Genomic DNA, 21,338 nt, shown 5'->3' on the forward strand with positions numbered 1-21,338 from the left:
ACTCAGCAGAAGAGGTTGCGCTTTAGGTTTTCAAACCTCACACATTTCTGGGTTGTTATAAAAAGGGACCAATTACTCCCTTTTTAAATAATTTGTTTTCCCCATCAGTAATACTGTTCAATGTAATGAATGACATCATCCTTACACTATCTTCAGACTGCTCTGCAGGGTTCTGATTTTAATCTTTATTGCTATCACATGCATAAGCTGGGGCAGAATTTATTCAAAGTACACAAAGAATTTATTTAACTACACAGAATACTACAATCTGGCAGCAATCTGAAACACAATGCATCTGACCTGATATCTGACTTGGTATGATGAAACTACACTGCAAAAGAGATTTTAAAAAACTTTAGGCACCAATAGGTTACATTTGTATATACTTTAATCATGTAAATTTGTCTTATGGCATAGTTATGGACCAACAATACACAAATCTGGAATTAATGAGTAAATTATTTAAAAAGAAAGTACATCACAACACTAATCAATCCAGCGTTCAAATCTGTAAATAAGCAGAATAGTTCCAGTGGGCTGTGTAAGATGCTGCCACAAGTTACTCCCAATACAACAAGGTTTCTGAAGGTGGCTTCTTTCAGATCATTTTCTCTCCTTTGATGGTACTGTAGTGCTATAGCATACTGTAACCCACACAATGCTGGAGGAACTCAATAGTTCAGGCAGTATCTCTGAAGAGGGATAAACAGTTGATGTTTTGGTCTGAGGCCCTTCATCAGGATCTGTCAACTTTTTACTCCTTTCCATAGATGGTGTCTGACCTGCTGAGATTCTGCAGCATTTTGTGTGGGTGAATCTGAATTTCCAACATCTGCAGGATCTGTTGTGTTTTTGATATCACCATTCCTGATCACAGACCCTTTGATGATGACAATGATGATGTAAAGCAGGTGCCACGACGTCACCATTGGAGACTGGTGAAGAAAGCATGGGAGTGCTCGATGTTTGTTCCGTAATATTGATGTCATAATGTCCACTGTTTGCTTCAATTATATTGACCTATTTTCCCACACAAATTAAAGAATCTCAGCAGAGCATTGAATTAATTGCCAAGATTTAAAGTAATTGAGTTTACTTCATTCATTTCAATGTTTTACTCTGTATTCTTACATTGATTCAACAATATTTAGTGATGTTATGGTGATTATAGTCAAACAAAAATGACATTATTTCATACTCTGCACTGATGTTGATATCTGTGTCCACCTGCTATACAAGGAGGAATCATTGGAATGTTTGAAGAAACTTTTGATCCAGTTTCAAATGAAGAGAATTGATTTGGATCATGAAATTTTCTTCTCTCACTATAGTTGCTGCCTGATTTGGTGAGTATTTTCAGCACTTGATTTCCTTTTCAGTTTTTGAGCAACCAATGGCATTTTCTCTTATTTTTCACTAGGTGGGTGAGGGAATCCATGAAACCAATAGTTCAGATAGAAGCAAGACAATTTATTAATCTGTTTATCATGGAGTTTCTGTGCAAGGAATGCCACAGAACAGTTAAAACAAGTTAGCATTTACTAGGGCAGGATCTTCTCAGTCTGACAAAACAAAATCCAGCTTGATATTGATGATGGGATATAATGTAATTCACTAATAGTGGACTTGCAGTGGAAAAGACTGAATGTAATGTGCACAATCACAAACGATGCGTTTTCAATGACGTCACAAGAGTGAATTTCATTTTTGGAATAGTTTGGGATATTGGATGTGACACAGCACTGGTATCATCCAGAGCAATTTCCCCCAAGTGATCATAAACAATGAGTTAAGCTCAATCAGAGTTGAAATGAATACTATGTGAGCTTAATTTACGGTTATGATAACAAAGTAAAGTTTTATGTTTATTTCAATAACATAATTTATTCTGTTACCTTGCAGTATTTTGCATTATTCCTTAGTTTTTCCATTATGATTTATTAACAAGTATTAACAAACTACTTAGAATAATTCTGACACTGTGCTGTATGGGTAAGTGTTCATGCAAAATTCTCAGAACCTGCAGAAGGGAGAAGGGATAATTGTTTGACTATTTTAAATCAAATCTAAATCTGCAAGGCTTCATTGATCCTGGATCTCGCCATGAGCTTAGTGCCAAATTCTCTAACAATGTTTTTTTTTCAAATTATTCGGAGGTTCTCTTTAAGGTAAAGGAAACTGAACCGGTTCAGAAGCACTGAACACAAGCAGTGAAAATCTTCCCAATAGTTAACATCAGATGGTTGGGGAGGCCCTTGTTGCGAATTATTGGTTGAAAGATCATCTCAATTAATACAGACATTTATATGCTACACCCAAGTATCTGCTATCATTTCGCCTATGCAGTTATATTTTGAAACAAGTAATTGGCTGAATAATACAAGGTGCTAGTGATTATTGCCTAGCAGCCCACCCAGCTGCGCCTTCTGTAGGCCAATGTTTATCGGGTACATTCCTCATGTACACTTCTGAAGGCACATATAGCTTAACTTTAAAACTTTAATTCATAGAGTAATACTCTGTTAATCTTGCACCAGTTTTCCAGTTGCCGCAGATCGGAAACTCCCTCTGAAGCCCCTTCAGTAATGAATAAGAAATATTTCCAGGAACTAATGCAGTAAAAGTAAACATCATCAAGTAGAATTTCAGCAGGATTTGGTTTTAGATAAAATCAAATTATTAACCACGATATGATATAAACTCACTGGGTAGATGTTTGTACAGCTCAGTTAATCAGTTTCAAAGGCAACTTTCACCACTCTCTCTGCATTCTCTGTAAGATCCTTCAGTGCAGCACTCAGTATCTTGTACGTCATGAGAAATGATGAGCCTGCTCCAAAAACGGTGCCAATGACAGGGACAAAGTCAAGAGCAAATTCCAGGGCTGAAACAGTATCAACAGCACCCCAACCTAACCTCATAATTGGACCTGCGATTATTTCCTCAACAGTAGAGCTTTTAAAGTCACCACAGGTTTTCCTACTCTGTTGGCCAGTCTTTGAAGAGAAGCATCATCCAGACCCAGGCATTTCCGAAAGTGGACAATGGCTCCAATCAATATACTGATATCACAAGCGAGAGAGACACCGGGAACTGGGACCGCTCCCAATCCCCCAGAGAGTGTTGCAAACATCCAGATATATTTTTTCAGAATCTCATATTTCCTCTGAACTATCTCCACACTTAGATTTGGAAGCGGCAGGATAAAGATCCTTTCCTGCACATATTTAGTTCACCTTCAAGTCTTTCATTTAAGCGAATGAAATCAAAACAATTCGGCTGGAAACTGGATATCAGGAACACAGCTGGATCCGGAAACCCTGCCTCTGCCAACCTCCTGACACAGTCAATCCGAATCTTTTCCAGCTCCTCTTCTTCGTTAATCACCTTCTTCACTTTCTTCATGGAATCAAGATTGGCATCAATCCTTGAAAGGACAAAATAGAACTTTTTCCCCAGCCGTTTAATATATTTGGCAAGTTTTACATCATTTTCTTTGACTCGAAGAGAGGAGATTATAATAAAGAAATCAAATCTTTTGAATTTCATTTTTGTGAGATATTTAGCTGGTGGAAATAGTGTAGTTCCGACCCCTGGCAGGTCCCAATAGCGAACATTGGGCAGAGTTGGATGTGAGTACCCGGTTGGCTCCATTGTTGTTACTGTGATCCCAACTTCAGCTGCTCCCGGATCAGTGTTCTGAAGTCCTCTCATGGCATTGATGAAGGAGGATTTTCCTGCACCTGACTCTCCCGTCACTGCGATGTTAAGTTCAGTTTTGTCCAGATCAGTTACCTTCTCCTCTATCAGTGGTTTAACTTTTTCCACCCCACCTGTTTCGAAATCAGACGTCAGTTTGCTCAGTTCTTCCTGTGTGAAGAATGAGGGGGTCTCAGTCTCTGCCACCTGTTGACTGAAAGAAAATATGTTGCATTAAAGTTCTCAACTGAAACATTTCATATCATGGCACTCACAGAACGTCCTCATGTCAGTCCTTCCCTTCAATGGGCCAAGTGCTCTTTCCTGTTACACTTTGCTACCCAACAGCTGCAGCTATCTATATCCGTTATTATAATGTGCATAAGCACAGGTAGAGTCATTGGAAAGTACAGCACAGTAACAGGCATCGACCTGCACTGGCACCATAGCCCTCCATACTGCTGTTATTGTTGCACTTATACAAACTTCTCTTAAACTTTAAAATCGAGCTCGCAAGCACCAGCTGGCAGCTCATTCCACACTCTTATGACCCTCTGACCAGTTAATATGCTGTGACTTTGCTTAACTACCATTGATTTAACTAATGGAACACATAGATGTCAACCTGTTTGTCCACAGAGCAGCATCTTCACATTCTTCTACCATTTTATTTCTATTCACCGATGCTACTTCACCATGTCATCTCCTGTCAACCCAACAAAGTTATCTTAGCTTTTGCCTCTCTGAAATGATATTGTCGGTGAAGTTGGTGATGGGATATTTGGAGCACATGAAGCCCTGTAAGGGGCACTAGTAATCGGTTGATAGTGCGCAGAAGAGGAGTGGTTATCAGAGGTTCCTATGCAGATGATGCGTTCTGTCTGCAGTGTGGTGCATCAATGGGAATGGGAGTGGCTCATATTTGACCTGGAATGCTTCAGTCATTGATAAGACCTACTATAGTCAATAATCTAGTTTCAGCACATGCAGTTCTGAATGACGTTGCATAGTCAAATGATTGGAGGGGAAAAAAAGAGAGGAACAGTTTCCAAGAACATGCCGATCCTCAAAAATTGTGAGTGCTAAAGATGTGGCTAAATTATTCACAAGCATGCTGTTTGATAACCAAGTCAAATTGCGATAGGACCAAGCAACCTCCAGAATATAGAAACATAGAAACATAGAAAATAGGTGCAGGAGTAGGCCATTCGGCCCTTCGAGCCTGCATCGCCATTTATTATGATCATGGCTGATCATCCAACTCAGAACCCTGCACCAGCCTTCCCTCCATACCCCCTGATCCCCCTAGCCACAAGGGCCATATCTAACTCCCTCTTAAATATAGCCAATGAACTGGCCTCAACTATCTCCTGTGGCAGAGAATTCCACAGATTCACCACTCTCTGTGTGAAGAAGTTTTTCCTAGTCTCGGTCCTAAAAGGCATCCCCTCTATCCTCAGACTGTGGCCCCTCGTTCTGGACTTCCCCAACATCGGGAACAATCTTCCTGCGTCTAGCCTGTCCAATCCCTTTAGGGTCTTATACGTTTCAATCAGATCCCCCGTCAATCTTCTAAATTCCAATGAGTACAAGCCTAGTTCATCCAGTCTTTCATCATATGAAAGTCCTGCCATCCCAGGAATCAATCTGGTGAACCTCCTTTGTACTCCCTCTATGGCAAGGATGTCTTTCCTCAGATTAGGGGACCAAAACTGCACACAATACTCCAGGTGTGGTCTCACCAAGGCCTTGTACAACTGCAGTAGTACCTCCCTGCTCCTGTACTCGAATCCTCTCGCTATAAATGCCAGCATACCATTCGCCTTTTTCACCGCCTGCTGTACCTGCATGCCCACTTTCAATGACTGGTGTATAATGACACCCAGGTCTCGTTGCACCTCCCCTTTTCCTAATCGGCCACCATTCAGATAATAATCTGTTTTCCTATTTTTGCCACCAAAGTGGATAACTTCACATTTATCCACATTAAATTGCATTATAGTACAGAAGACCAAAACTCTTTCAATGTAGGTATTGACACAACAAGATGTATCATTGCTCAGATGTCAAATTCAGTATGGGTAATGATCACCAAATCTGTCTGCACCAAAACATCAACAGCAATGGGTCTTGCCATCATGGGATCTCAAGAAGCACTTATTCACAGGCACACCTCTTTCAACTTAGCTCAATTGTGGACATGAGAACTTCTTCCCATACATAATGAAGACTGTCTTTGATCCCAGGCTAAAACTTCACTGAGTGTGGCAAAAAAGAGCCACACTCTTGCAGTAGGCACTAAGAAAAATGCATGCCAGTAGTTAGTGATGTAGTCCATATAAACTGGAGTTTGGAATAGCAATAGTGAGATTGTTCAGGGGGTGAAACCACAATAATGTCCAAATCTTCTTGTGGTGAGGTTCAGGCAGAATGGCCAAGTTAGAGTACTGAACTGAGGCTTTGGCTCAAGAGGATTTGGTGAGAAGAAGTGGAGACCAAGGTTTCAGAAGCCATTTTGAATTGGCCATTGTGGGAGTGGGTCTGCAGAGTAGTCTAACATCTGAGACTTTGGCTTAAGAGACTTTGATAAGGAAACACAAGATTGTAGCAGATAAGAGCAGGCAGGTTATTGTGCAAAGGTCTTATGTACATATGTATGCACTGCCCCCCCAAGCCCCTTCTCAGCCAACTGCCGCACACTCCTCTCACAGCTCTGCAGCCTCACCATTCCCAACATCCTTTGCTCCCACCAGATTGTTACAAACTCAAAGGTTCATTTATTAGCAAAGTATGTATGCAACATACAACTGAGATTCTTCTTCTCCAGATAACCCAGAAACAAAGAAAACCATAGATTCAGTTCAAAGAGAAACAACAAATTCACCCACCCCTGCACAAAAGAAAGAACAGCAACACCACTGTCAATCCACCATCCAAGCCCCCTCTCCCGCACAAAATGCAACAAAAACTTCAGCCCCTAAACCCCTCTCCCCAGCCCACACGAAACACAGCAACAACATTTGCACCGCACCCCCCTCCACAATGACAAATACAGTATAGTGCAAAAGTCTTAGGCACCCTAGCTATACATGTGCCTAAGACTCTTGCACAGAACTGTCGATAACATACTTAAGTAAAAGGATAACAAATTACAACAAATTAAATAATGTAGGGATGCAGGATCAGGTGATTTTTTTTAGCGTACGATGTGGGATTGGTTTCTAGTGACCACATCGAGTTATTCAGGAAACTCGGGCTCAAATTTGAGGAGCTGGAATCTGAGCTTCAAACATGCACTGCGATGCATCAGGGAGGGCAAGAGTTACCTGGAAGGGGGTGTGACTGCGAGTGAGACATTTGGGGAGCGGGTGTTCCAAGAGAGAGTGTTGGAGGAGTCTTAGACCCTGAACTTGCCTTGCAGGCCTGAAATTAATGTAGTACACACAAAATTCTGGAGGAACTCAGCAGGCCAGTCAGCACGTATGGAAAAGAGTAAACAGTTAACGTTTCGGGCCAAGACCCTTCGCTTCTCGGTCCAAAATGTCGACTGTTTACTCCTTTGAAAAGGTGCTGCCTGGCCCGCTGAGGTCCTCAAGCATTTTGTCTGTCTTACTTTGATCTCCATCAGCTGCAGATTCTCTCTTGTTTCAGATTGATGTTCCCTGTGAGCATGAGACGGAGGGCTGTAGGGAAGATGAGCAACCAAGCAATTCCACTATAGTTCATGAAGCTGTTCAAGAAAGGGGAGAGAAGAGAAACGTAGTTGTAATTGGTGATTGTATGGTACAATTCTCTGTCACAAGGATTGAGAGTCCCACAGGTTGTGTTAGCTGTCTGGTGCCTGGGTCTGGGACATCCCATCTGAATTGCAGGGAAATCATGCATGGGAAGGGAAAATGTCCAGTTTTTTGTGATTCATGTCAGTACAAGTGATCTTGGAAGAACAAGGGAAGAGTTTCCGCTGAGGAAATTTAAGAAGCCAGGGGCTGAATTAAAATGCAGAAACAAACAGGTAATAATCTCTGGATTGCTACCTGAACAACGTGCAATTTGCACAGGGTTAATAAGATCAGAAAGATAAATGTGTTGTCAAAGTTTATTACGGGAGAAATGGGTTTGAATTTGTGGAATATTAGCACCAGTTTTGGAGAAAGGGAGCTGTTCTGATGGGACAGGCTCCACCTGAACTATGCTGGGACCAGAATCCTGGCAAATCACATAACTAGAGCTGTGGTTAGGCCTTTAAACTAAATTGTAGGAGGTGGGTCTGAAAGGTTGGAAAAGCATGGATAAAACAAAAGGAAGAGGAGTCCAGGAGAGGTTACAGAAGTCTCCAGAATAATGCACAAGAAGATAAAAAAAATTATGGAGACAAAATTGAAAAGAGTGGTGGATACAGAACTGAAACTGTTACATTTCAATGCATGTTGTATATATAATAAAGTAGATGATCTCATAGCACAGATACAGATTGCCAGGTATGATGATGTGGGCATCACTGGGTCATGGTTGAAGGAAGATCACAGTTGGCAGTTTAACATCCAAGGTTACACATCGTATCAAAAGGACAGGCAGCTAGACAGAGAGGTTGGGATGGCTTTCTTGGTTAAAGAAAAGTAAATAAATAGTCACCAAAAAAGGTATACAATTAGAAGATGCAGTCTACAAGGGTTAAAAAAGACTCTGATGGGTGCTTTATAAAGGCCTCCAAATGGTAGCAAGGATGAGGGGTACAAATTACAACGGAAGACAGAAAAGGCATGTAAAGAGTGTAATGTTATGTTCGCCATGGGAGATTACAATAGGTTTATTGGAAAATCAGTTTAGTATTGGATTCCAAGAAAAGGAAGTTGCAGAATGTAGAAGCCATCTTTTTCAAACAGCTTCTGGTTGAGATTCTGGATTAGGTGTTGTGTAATCAGATTTGATTAAGGGGCCCTAAGGTAAAAGAAACCCTAGGTGTCAGTCCACAGAATTCACCACCTTCTGGTTAAAGAAACTGGTTCTAAACGACAGCCCTCTATTTTGAGGGTGTGCTCTGTGATCCTAGACTCTCCCATCATAGGAAACAGCCTCTCCACATGCAAGGTATTTAGTCCTTTCAAAATTCAATAGTTTTCAGTGAAATCCCCCTCGTTCTACTAAATTCCAGCAAGTGAAGGCCCACAGCAATCAATCGCTCCTCAGACGGAAATCCTTTCCTTCCTGGAATCATTCTGATGTAGCTCCTATGAACCCTCACCAATGTCAACACATCCTTTCTTAAACAAGGGGCCTAAAATTGCTAACAATACTCCGAGAGGCTTCACCAGTGCCTTATAAAGCCTCAGCATTACATCCTTGCTTTTATATTCCAGTCTGATCAAAATGAATGCTAACATTGCATTTTCCTTTCTCAACACCAACTCAACCTTCAAATGAACCCTTAGGGAATCCTGCACGAGGATTCCAGAGTCCCTTTATACTTCAAATTTTTGAATTTTCTCCCCTTTTAGAAAATAGTCTATACTTTCATACATTTCTCAACAGTGTATTCCATTTGCTACTTCTTTGTCCATTCTCTTAATCTGCCTAAGTCCTTTTGTAGCCTCCCTGCGTCCTCAAGACTACCTGCCTCTCCACCCATCCTCGTGTTGTCTGCAAGCTTGGACACAAAGCCATAAATTCCATCAAAGAAGTCATCGATATACAATGTAAAAAGAAGCAGTCCCAACACAGACCCCTGCAGAACACCACTAGTCACTGGCAGCCAATTCTGAAGACAGAGGATGGGTTCATCCCAAAGAAGAAACATTGTCAAGGGAGGATGAAGCAACCATAGGAACAAGGGAAGTCAAGACAGCAATAAAGCAAAAGAAAGGACATACAATATAGCAAATAATACTGAGAAGTTAGAGGATTGGGATGTTTTTTTAAAAACAAGCAAAAAGCAACCGGGGAAGAAAAAAGAAGTCACAAGAGAAACGATAAATATGAAGGTAAGCTAGCAAATAATATGAGAGGAAACCAAATGCCGCTTTCTTTTTACATATATACTTCCCTGTAAAAAGTATTCACCCCACCACCCCACACCACCGGAGGTTTTATTGTTTTACAACTTTCAATCACAGTAGATTAATTTGGATTTTTTGACACTGATCAACAGAAAAAACACTCTTCCAAGTTAAAAAAAAAACATTTCTACAAAGTGATCTAAATATAAACCACAAAATAATTGATTGCTTAAGTAATCACACCCCTTTAATATGACACATCAAATCATCACTAATTTAGAAGTCACAGAATTAGTTAACTGGAGATCACATGTGTGCAATCAAGGTGTTTCAATTGATTGTAGTAAAAATACAGTTTGTATCTGGAAGGTCCAACTGCCGGCAAAAACTAAACCATGAAGATAAAAGAACACTCCAAGCAAACTCCACAAAAAGCACAAGTCAGGAGATGGATACAAGAACATTTCCAAGTCACTGTATATCACTTGGAGTCCAGTTGTCAATTATCAAGAAATGGAAAGAATATGGCACAGCTGTAAATCTGCCTAGAGCAGGCCATCCTTAAAACATGAGGGACTGTGCAAGAAGGAGAGTAGTGAGTGAGGCCACCAAGAGACCTGTGGTGATTCTGGAGGAATTACAAGATTCAGTGGCTGAGGTGGGAGACGCTGTTCATTCAACAACTGTTGCCCAGGTGCCTCACCGGTCGCAGCTTTATGGGAAGTGGCAAAGAAAAGGCCATTGTTGAAAAAACTCCCATGAGATCTCAGCTAGTGTTTGCCAGAGGGCATGTGGGAGACTCTTAAGTCAGCTGGAAGAAGGTTCTATGGTCTGATGAAACCACAATTGAGCTTTTAGGCCATCAGACTAAACAATATGTTTGGCATAAGCCAAACACCACACGTCATCAAAAACTCATCATCCTTAACGTGAAGAATGGTGCTGGCTGCATCATACTGTGGGGATGCTTCACTGCAGCAGGCCCTGGAAGGCTTGTGACGGTTGAGGGTAAAATGAATGCAGCAAAATACCAGGAACTCCTGGAGGAAAACCTGATGCAGTCGGCTAGAAACCATGACTTGGGAGATTTGGTTTCCAGCAAGACAATGACCCCAAGCATAAAGCCAAAGCTACACAGGAATTGCTAAAGTACAACAAAGTTAATGTCCTGGAGTGGTCAAGTCAGAGTCCAGACCTCAATCCAATTGAGGATTTGTGGCTAAACTTGAAAAAGGCTGTTCAGTCATGATTCCCATGCAATCTGACAAAGTTTGAGCAGTTTTGTATAGAAGAATGGGGACTTGAAGTGGGTGAATACTTATACAATCAAGTATTTGTGTTTTATATTTGTAATTAATTTAGATCACTTTGTAGGGATCTGATTTCACATTGACACGAAAGTGTCTTTTTCAGTTGATCAGTGTAAAAAAAGCCAAATTAAATCCACTGTGATTCATTGTTGTAAAACAATAAAACACGAATAATTACAAGGGGAGTGAATACTTTGTATAGTCGCTGTAAATAGTAAATGAGAGGCAAGACTGAGCACAGGTCCACTGAAAGCTGACTCTGGAAAGGTAGTAACAGGGGACAAAGAAATGGCAGATAAACTGAATGAATGTTCTGTGACAGCCTTCCCTGTAGGAGTCTCCAGCAGCATACCAGGAATTCGAGAGGGGGCTACCTAGAGAGACTGTGGAGCAGTAGTAATGATCCTTCAAGAATCAATGGTGTCTGGAATGATTTCAGAATAGAGGGAGGCAAAAGATAGGAAATATGGACCAGTTAGCTTCACTGCAATGGTCAACATAGTCCCTTGAAGGGAAATCTTGTCTGACAAATCTGTTGGAATTATTTGAGAAAATAGCAGGCAGGATAGACAAAGGAGAAACAGTAAACGTTGCTTACTTGAATTTTCAGAAGGCCTTTGACTAGGTGCCATACAGAAGACTGGAAACAAGATAAGATTCCAAAAGAATACAAGCATGAATAGATGATTAGATGACTGGCAGAAAGCAAAAAGTGGGAATAACATTAACACACATAAAATGCTGGTGGAACTCAGGTCAGGCAGTACATATCTATGGATAGCAATAAGAGCTGATCTTTCAGGCAGAGACACTTCACTAGTCCTGATGAAGGGTCTCGGCCTGAAACAAAGGCTCTTTATTCCTTTGCTGATTGGCTGCCAGTGACTAGTGGTGTTCCATTGATGTTGGTGGTGAGGAAGCAGGGATTCTGCAGAAGGACTTGGACAAATCAGGAAATAGGAAAAGAAGTTGCAGAACCAATACAGTGTAGTGAGGTGTATGGCCAGGCAGTTTGGTAGAAGGAATAAATATATAGATTATTTTCTAAATGTAGGACAATTTCATAAATCAGAAGTACAAAGGGACTTGGGTGTCCTTGTGTAAGATTCCCGAAAGTTTAACTTGCAGGTTGAGATGATGGCCAGGAAGGAAAATGCAATGTTAGCATTCATTTTGAGAGGACTAGAATGTCACAGGAAGGATGTGATATTGAGACTTCATACAACATTAGTCAGGCCATACTTTGTGTATTGTGAGCACTTAGGGGCCCCATATCTATGAGAGGATATGCTAGTATTGTAGGGGGACTAGAGAATATTCAGAAGAATGTCACAGGGGTGGAAAGAGTTAACATATGAGTAGTAGTTGATAGCTCCAAGCCTGTATTCATGGGAGTTTAGAACAATAATGATGGGGAGGGGGCAATCTCATTGAAACATAAAAAATACTGAAAGGCCTAATTACAGTGGAGATGAAGAGATGTTTCCAACAGCAGGAGTGTCTAGTTCCAGAGGTGACAGCCCCTGAAAGGAAGGATGTCCCTTTAGAATGGAGATGAATTTCTTTCACCACGGGGTATTGAATCTGTGGAATTCATTGCTACAGATGTCTGTGGAGGCATGTCGTTGGGTATATTTAAAATGGAGGTTGAAGGGTTCCTCATTAGTAAGGACATCAAAGATTATGGGGAGAAAACAGGAGAATGGGGTTGAGAAATATAATACCGCTATGATGAAATGGCAAAACAGACTTGATGGGCCAAATTACCGAATTCTGCACCTATGTCTTGTCGTCTAAACAATGATGGTTGTGTTTTTAAAAACGCAAACACGAAGAAATCTGCAGATTCTGGAAATACAAGCAACACACACAAAATGCTGGTGTGTCCTTTTGCATCTTCACTTGTTCTTCTCTTCCCTATGACACAGTAAGTTATCCATCCCACTGAGTAGACTGGCCCGCAGAGCAATGCCTTCATTCCACTTAATTCCCAGCAACCTATTATTCATTGTACGCCTGTCTATCAACTGAGACACCCTTTAATTCACCTTCAACCAACCTACACATCAACAGTTTACGTTGGTCAACTAACATTGCAACTTGCGTGTTGTTGAGAAATATGAGAAAACCGCAGCAGCTCAGTAAACCTATTCGACCACAAATAGAATGTTCAATTTCTGTAGACAGAACCAGAGCAAAGGACTGAACCTGAGATGCAGGTTGTTACAGATAAATCAACTCAGCTGAATGATATCAATACAACATTCACTAACTCAGTGCCAAGCTCAACTAGTTTAAGTGCATCAAAAACGCCATCCTTTCATTACAGGGTCAAAAGTATAATGCTTGCTGAAGGACAAAATTCAATTTCATTCACAATGAAGCTCAACCAGTTCCTACCCGCAGGAGAGCTGGGAAGAAACAATGTGCATAATTTCCAACCTACCTGGAGCTTGATCCTGCCATTCCTGATCGTTGCCTCTCGTTGGCTGGTCTGTATAACAATCCAGTGACTACAGGGTTTTAAATGATACTTGGGGAGCCTCTTTGTCTTTCCTTGTGTGATTTTTCCACTTCTAGAGGAGAAGACAGAATGAGTTGTGTTTTTTTTTATACCAGACATATCCTAGATTGAGAGGCCTATCACCTTTAACATTTGGTTTCATGCAAGCAACTAGAAAATACGAAATCATATTCTCTCACCTTGCCTTCGTCAACCTGAAGAAAGATTGTGCAGGCAGACATGCTTTCTTCTCAATGTTCCAAGGAAAAGTAATCTATCTTGAAGCTCAGAACAAGCCAAACTGAAGGTGAATGGGAATGGTCAAATTTGTCTGTTGGGCTCTCAAAAATCATCATAAATCCATAGATCAGTTGCCACCTTGAAGTGAAGTGACAGAAACCCTTGTTCTGCCAAATGCCTCCTTACGGTCTCAATGGAAAGCCCATGGCATTCGCTTTGATAAAAATATCATTTTGCACTCAAACTCCCAGCAATTCACAGAAAGCAGATGTCAGTTAAATTGCAATTAAATTAAAATAAAAAGCTGACTTGTCAAATACCTTTTCTGACTTCACAGAAAGGAATTAAATACTAACAATATAGTTAAATACTAAACTAAATCAGGGGGATGAGATTTTTCAGTGTTGTAACCACAAAGCATTGAAAAGTAAGAATACAGTGAGACAATGTTACACCGTGGAGAGAATTCTAACTGGATGCATCACAGTCTGGTACGGAGGGGCCACTGCACAGGATTGAAATAAGCTGCAAATAGTTATAAACTCAGCCAGCTCCATCATGGGCATTAGCCTCCCCAGCATCCAGGAATTCAAGGAGAGATGCCTCAAGAAGCAGGCATCCATCATTAGAGACCCACACCCTCACCTCACCCAGGACATGCCCTCTTCTCACTGCTACCACCAGGAAGGAGGTGCAGGAGCATGATGGCACACACTCAACGACACGCTGACCTCTGTGCTGTTGTGATTTCAATGCTTATGCAGACAAGAACTAGCCTTACCAGAACCAGGGAGGCCGGGGAATTGTATTTTAGCTCCAAATTATCCTTTGTGGTCCTACTGACCCCCACCCCCACTTCCATTTCCCTCCAACAGAACATTGTGTTTTTCACAACAAACTCATGCCTTCTGGCTGTACACATTTCTGTGATAAGACCAGAAGAAATAGGAATAGCATTACGATATTTGGCCCACTGAGTTTCTCATGGCTGGTCCAATTTTTCTGTCAGCTCCAATCTCCTGCCTTCTCCCCGTATCCTTTCATGCCCTGACCAAATAAGAATCTATCAACCTCTGCCTTAAATATAAATAAAGACTTTGCCTCCATGGCTGCCTGTGGCAAAGAATTCCTCAGATTCACCACTCTCTGGCTAAAGAAATTCCTCCTTATCTCCATTCTAAAAGGACACCCCTATACACTGATGTCGTGTCCTCTGGTGATAGACCCTCCCACCATAGGAAACATCACATCCACTCTATCAGACCTTTCACCATTGAATAGGTTTTAAATAGTTTCACCTTCATTCTTCCGAATTCTAGTGAATACAGGCCCAGAGCCATCAAACGATCTTCGTCTGGCAAGCCATTCAATCTTGCAATAATTTTTGTGAACCTCCTTTGAACCATCTCCAGTTTCAGCACATTCTTTCTAAGGGGCCCAAATCTGCTCACAATACTCCAACTAAGGCCTCACTGGTGCTTTACAAAATCTCAACATTACATCCTTACTTTTATATTCTAGACCTCTTGAAATGAATGCTAACATTGCATTTGACTTCCCCACCTCTGACTCAACTTGCAAATTAACCTTTAGGGAATTCTGGAAAAGGACTCCAAAGTCACGTTCTGCCCCAGTTTTTGGCATTTTCTTTCCATTTATAAATTACTCAACCCTTCCGGTTTTTTTTTACTATAGTGTATGACCACACAATTCCCAACACTCTTTTCCATCTGCCATTTCTTTGCCATTCTCCTAATCTGTCTAAGTCCTTCTGGAGCCTCTCTACTTCCTCAAAACTACCTGCCTCTCTATCGTCATATTGTTGGCAACTTTGCAATAAAACCATCAATTCCATTATCCAAATCATTGACATATGATGTTTAAAAAAAAGAAATTGCTTCTGACACAGACCCCTGTGTCAGCACCACTATTCATAGCAGCCAGCCAGAAAAGGTCCTTTTATTTTACTCTTTGCCTCCCACCAATCTGTCACTGCTTTATCCATGCGAGAATCGTAGCTTGTGAAATAGCCTTGGGTGTGGCACCTTTGTAAAGGCCTTCTGACAAGTACACGACATTAACCAATTCTCAAACAACAGGAATTCTGCAGATGCTGGAAATTCAAGCAACACACATCCAAGTTGCTGGTGGACGCAGCAGGCCAGGCAGCATCTCTAGGAAGAGGTACAGTCAAAGTTTCAGGCCGAGACCCTTCGTCAGGAGTAACTGAAGGAAGAGTGAGTAAGAGATTTGAAAGTGGGAGGGGGAGGGGGAGGGGGAGGGGGAGGGGGAGGGGGAGATCCAAAATTATAGGAGAAGACAGGAGGGGGAGGGATGGAGCCAAGAGCTGGACAGGTGATAGGCAGAAGGGGATATGAGAGGATCATGGGACAGGAGGTCCGGGGGGAAAGACAAGGGGGGGGGAACCCAGAGGATGGGCAAGGGGTATAGTCAGAGGGACAGAGTGAGAAAAAGGAGAGAGAGGGAAAGAATGTGTGTATATAAATAAATAACTGATGGGGTACGAGGGGGAGGTGGGGCATTAGCAGAAGTTAGAGAAGTCAATGTTCATGCCATCAGGTTGGAGGCTACTCAGACGGAATATAATGTGTTGTTCCTCCAACCTGAGTGTGGCTTCATCTTTGCAGTAGAGGAGGCCGTGGATAGACATGTCAGAATGAGAATGGGATGTGGAATTAAAATGTGTGGCAACTGGGAGATCCTGCTTTCTCTAGAGGACAGCGAAACAATCTCCCAGTCTGCGTCGGGTCTCGCCAATATATAGAAGGCCACATCGGGAGCACCGGACGCAATCTATATAATTGGCCCTGAAACCAGATCCTTAACAATCAGCTCCAACATTTTCCCAACCACTGAGGTCAAAGTAACTGGCCTATAGTTTCCCTCCTTCTGCCTCCCTCCCTTCTTGAAGAGTGGAGTAGCATTTGCAATTTCCGAGTCTTCCAGAACCATTCCAGAAACTAGTGATTCTTGAAAGATCATTACTAATCTCTCCACAATCTCTTCAGCCATCTCTTGCAGAACTCAGGGATGCACACCGTCTGGTACAGGTGACTTATCTAACCTCAGACCCATCAGTTTCCCAAGAACCTTCACTCTAGTAATGGTAACTTCCCACACTTCATGACCCCCGAAACCTGGAACTTCTACCATACTGCTAGTGTCTTCCACAGAAAAGCCTGATGCAAAATACTTATTCAGTTCATCCACTATTTCTTTGTTCCCCATTATTACCTCATTTCCCAGTGGTCCGATATCTACTCTCAACTCCATTTTATATTTTATGCATCTGGAGAAACTTTTGGTATCCTCTAATTTATTGGCTAGCTTACTTTCGTATTTCATCTTTAACTTAATGACTTTTTTAGTTGCTTTCTGCTGGTTTTTGAAAGCCCCATCCTCTTAATTGCCACTAATTTTTGCTCCGTTATATGCCCTCTCTTTGGATTTTCTGTTGTTATCCACGGTTGTGTCATCTTGGCTTTCGAATATTCTTCTCCTTTGGGACGTATATATCCTGTGCCTTTGGAACTGCTTCCTGAAATTCCAACCATGTGGAATTATGTCGAACAACTTATCACTTTCCAGTTTAGCTATGTCTTCGAGATTTCTCCTTAACATCCTTTGTTTCTATCTTTTAAATAATATCATAAAATAACAACGTCGTACTTGAAATGTCAGATGGCTGGAGCAACTTCCATGGCCACACTCAATATGAACTGTGTGCTAACTCTCCACGACCTCCCAGTCCGGATAGAAACATGAAAGAGGAACCCGCAAACGGCCTCCACACCTCCCTTCAAAGTCTGTGGGTCAGAGATTTTGTTACTTTATCTGCAGTTTGCATTAAAGTCTTCTGATACAGTCTCATGCAGTATTGGGAATGGTCAGATAGGCTGGGAAAGTGAACTGAATGCAAGCTGGAACTTGTTTCCCTCACTTGTTTTCTAGCCGGTTTGCAATAAGCTCTTGTATTGCAGCACGTTGTGGTTGACTGAATCGAGGTTTGCGTCACCCAGCTCTCCCGTTTCCTGGAAACATCCTAACCTCTTTATGGATTTTCAAAAGGCTTTTGACAAGGTCCCACACAGGAGATTAGTGTGCAAACTTAAAGCACACGGTATTGGGGGTAAGGTATTGGTGTGGGTGGAGAATTGGTTAGCAGACAGGAAGCAAAGAGTGGGAATAAACGGGACCTTTTCAGAATGGCAGGCGGTGACTAGTAGGGTACCACAAGGCTCAGTGCTGGGACCCCAGTTGTTTACAATATATATTAATGACTTGGATGAGGGAATTAAATGCAGCATCTCCAAGTTTGCGGATGACTCGAAGCTGGGTGGCGGTGTTAGCTGTGAGGAGGATGCTAAGAGGATGCAGGGTGACTTGGATAGGTTGGGTGAGTGGGCAAATTCATGGCAGATGCAATTTAATGTGGATAAGTGTGAAGTTATCCACTTTGGTGGCAAAAATAGGAAAACAGATTATTATCTGAATGGTGGCCGATTAGGAAAAGGGGAGGTGCAACGAGACCTGGGTGTCATTATACACCAGTCATTGAAAGTGGGCATGCAGGTACAGCAGGCGGTGAAAAAGGTGAACGGTATGCTGGCATTTATAGCAAGAGGATTCGAGTACAGGAGCAGGGAGGTACTACTGCAGTTGTACAAGGCCTTGGTGAGACCACACCTGGAGTATTGTGTGCAGTTTTGGTCCCCTAATCTGAGGAAAGACATCTTTGCCATCGAGGGAGTACAAAGAAGGTTCACCAGATTGATTCCTGGGATGGCAGGACTTTCATATGAAGAAAGACTGGATGAACTGGGCTTGTACTCGTTGGAATTTAGAAGATTGAGGGGGGATCTGATTGAAAAGTATAAGATCCTAAAGGGATTGGACAGGCTAGATGCAGGAAGATTGTTCCCGATGTTGGGGAAGTCCAGAACGAGGGGCCACAGTTTGAGGATAGAGGGGAAGCCTTTTAGGACCGAGATTAGGAAAAACTTCTTCACACAGAGAGTGCTGAATCTGTGGAATTCTCTGCCACAGGAAACAGTTGAGGCCAGTTCATTGGCTATATTTAAGAGGGAGTTAGATATGGCCCTTGTGGCTACGGGGGTCAGGGGATATGGAGGGAAGGCTGGGGCGGGGTTCTGAGTTGGAGGATCAGCCATGATCATAATAAATGGCGGTGCAGGCTCGAAGGGCCGAATGGCCTACTCCTGCACCTATTTTCTATGTTTTCTGTGTTTCTATGTTTATGTACCGGACTACTTTTAATTTGTTGTGTTTTGCACTACTTGTTTTAAATTAACGAGTTAATATATTCTTACTGTTATTCAGTGTTTTTTACATTTACCATGTACTGCATTGTCCTGCTGCCGCAACGTTAATAAATTTCACGACATACGCCGGTGATATTAAACCTGATTCTGATTATCAATTTAGGGCAGCTTGCTGCTGTTGTTACGTGCCCAACTTCAATTTCACTCGAAATCCTGCAGATCCCCGATGTTAAATGTCTACTGTTACATACCTCAAGGAGATTTTGTGACTTTCTTGTGAGAATGACGTAATGGTCTTTTGGAGGTCACCTGATGTAATTTTCCAGCCGATGTGAGGTCACGTGATGATGTGTTCACCACAGGTATAAAAGGGAAGACCCCTGGTGACGCAGTTAGTTTTCCAGCTAGAACGTTAGTCAAAGTCTCCGTTCAGTTGCGTATTTGCTTTATGATGCAGTTTCATTTTTAAAATGGAGTTTTACGTTCTATTTTAAGGTACAATAGTGCTGGATTGGCAGCTTACCCATTTCTGCCAGATTTGTCAATGTACCTTTTCAGCTGTATGGGAGAGTGAAGACTATATCGAAGTACAGGATATGAAGGATTAAGAGAAGTCAGTAACGTTCCACAGTTTAATAAAGGATCGACCTTATTGAGTCTTCGTTGAAGAAGTAGTGACCTGCATCGAAGATAACTCCTGCCAAAAGAGCAAGGTAGTTGATGCAGGATTTGCTCGCCAGAAGAAAGGTCCGTTGGTTTAAGCTGTTTATTTCCTTCATCGTGAATCCTTTTGGACAGAACCAGCAGGAAAGTCGCGTCTATGAAGAAATCCTTGTCCAGAGAAGTCTCTCCCATTTGAATGTATAAATCTGTTGGGACTTTCGAATTTACCATGTTAAGAACTGTATTTGACTTTACAGCTTTAAGAACTGTTTCCGCATTTATCGCTTTAAGAACCAGTACGAGAGGCGATTTGTTGAATGGCCGCATAGCGGTTAACTTCCAGTTAAGGTTTTCGTTTGTTGTTTTTTATTGTTTATCCGGGTTTTTATAAATGTTTGGTTGTTTTTATATAACCTGACTCAATTGATATTCATTGTGGCCGGTTACGTAACACTGCACGAAATTAAAAGAGACAGAAAATAGGACAAAAGTAATACCGATTCAGGAGTTTTCTCAAATTGTTCGTGCTATATTGGTTTTACGATCGTTGGCCCAGTTTACAATACGTAAACTGCCCAGAATTGTCTCAATCTAACAGTTAAAATTCTGTAATGGTAATACATAGACTCAGTTTGACAATTAATTTCTTGTCATTACCTGCGCTGGATCTTGGATCGAGGAGGCTCCGTCAGTGAATGTCCGCTTTAATCGGCACCCCGTTGCGATTTGTACATTCTATGCTTCCTCTCTCAATTACACTGCGTACCTCGCATGGATTGGACAGATTAATGTATATTATCCAATAAGAAATAAAGATATGCATGAGATCACTTGTTGCCGGGTGACTTTATTCTTTTCATTCTGTTGGTTCAGTGTGCGAAGAGTCGAGATGATGCACACAGACAGATGATGTACAGTACTTACAGAACGATCCCTGTTCACAATTAAATCCCTGCAATATACTCCTTTACAGCTGCCAATCATTCCAATATACATTCGTCAATTCTTCAGCCAGCCAGCTACATTGAGGATAATTTACGGTAGCCAACGAGGATGTGGAAGGACATATCAGCCGCTGGGGAATCCCTCAGGATCACAGAGAGAATATTCAAACTGCCCTCTGTGTCAGGATCGAAGCCTCCGTAAGAGATTTACAGTTAAATCAATCCAGCACCATGATATTGACGTAGGATTTCATCAGGTCCTAGTGGCAGGTAAAACCAGTTTCAAATGATCATGAATGACCTTCCTTCCTCCAAAGTCAGAATTAAGTCAGAAGTTGGCTGTTTGCTCATGACTGCACAATATTCCATCCCATTCGCAATGAAAGCAAACCAATCTTTGCCTGCAGGCAGCGAGATGACGCGGAGTGACACAATGGCAGAGCGGGAGGTGCAGCTGTCCTGTCCTCCTGACCTTCGGTGATGTCTGTGCGTGGAATGTGCTTGTTTTCTCGTCACCGTGTTGGTATTTTTGGTGTATTCCAGTTTCCTCTCCTATATCAAAGACATGCGGTTTGGTGGGCGAATGGGTCACTCGAAATTGACCCCAGTTCATTTGGATAGGCAGCATGGGGAGTTAAATAGCACGTGAGAGACTTCCATAAACATAAAATAATCTGAGAGAC

General features: G+C 41.9%; 1 pseudogene; it reads right to left on the minus strand.

Moving 5' to 3' along the window:
• Window positions 1–380: 380 nt before the first annotated feature.
• Window positions 381–20,450, minus strand: LOC134341253 (interferon-inducible GTPase 5-like; annotated as a pseudogene).
• Between the last annotated feature and the right edge of the window lie 888 nt (window positions 20,451–21,338).

The sequence above is a fragment of the Mobula hypostoma genome (genome assembly GCF_963921235.1).
Source record: "Mobula hypostoma chromosome 10 unlocalized genomic scaffold, sMobHyp1.1 SUPER_10_unloc_3, whole genome shotgun sequence".
Lineage (NCBI taxonomy): Eukaryota > Metazoa > Chordata > Chondrichthyes > Myliobatiformes > Myliobatidae > Mobula > Mobula hypostoma.